Below are 344 nucleotides of genomic sequence, written 5' to 3'. Positions count from 1 at the left end.
GTAAAATAATAATTTGTCCAACAAAATGAGAATTGAAACAATATCAGTATAAGAGGGATGAAAATCGAAAAAAATTGCTATATTCGAGTGGCCATATTTGGACCAATTTTAACCTAAAAAAAATTTTTGACTACAGCATTTTAAAGGAAATTTTGTCTACTTTTTTTTCCATGAAGCATTCCCTATACCTATCTCTGACCAAAAAAAAGTTATAGACAAAAAAGTAGAAAGACAACAAAATTCGAAATTTTTGCTTTGTTACGTCCTGAACGCGAGATTTCGGCGGTCTCGAGACGCGACACGAGTTAGCGGGAACGCGAGCGCGGAGCGGGGCGCGCGGGGTG

This window comes from Trachymyrmex cornetzi, unplaced genomic scaffold (assembly GCF_001594075.2).
Source record: "Trachymyrmex cornetzi isolate Tcor2-1 unplaced genomic scaffold, Tcor1.1 scaffold454, whole genome shotgun sequence".
NCBI classification, from domain to species: Eukaryota; Metazoa; Arthropoda; class Insecta; order Hymenoptera; family Formicidae; genus Trachymyrmex; species Trachymyrmex cornetzi.
The sequence above is the reverse complement of the archived record's forward strand: the minus strand, read 5'-3'. Positions refer to the sequence as shown.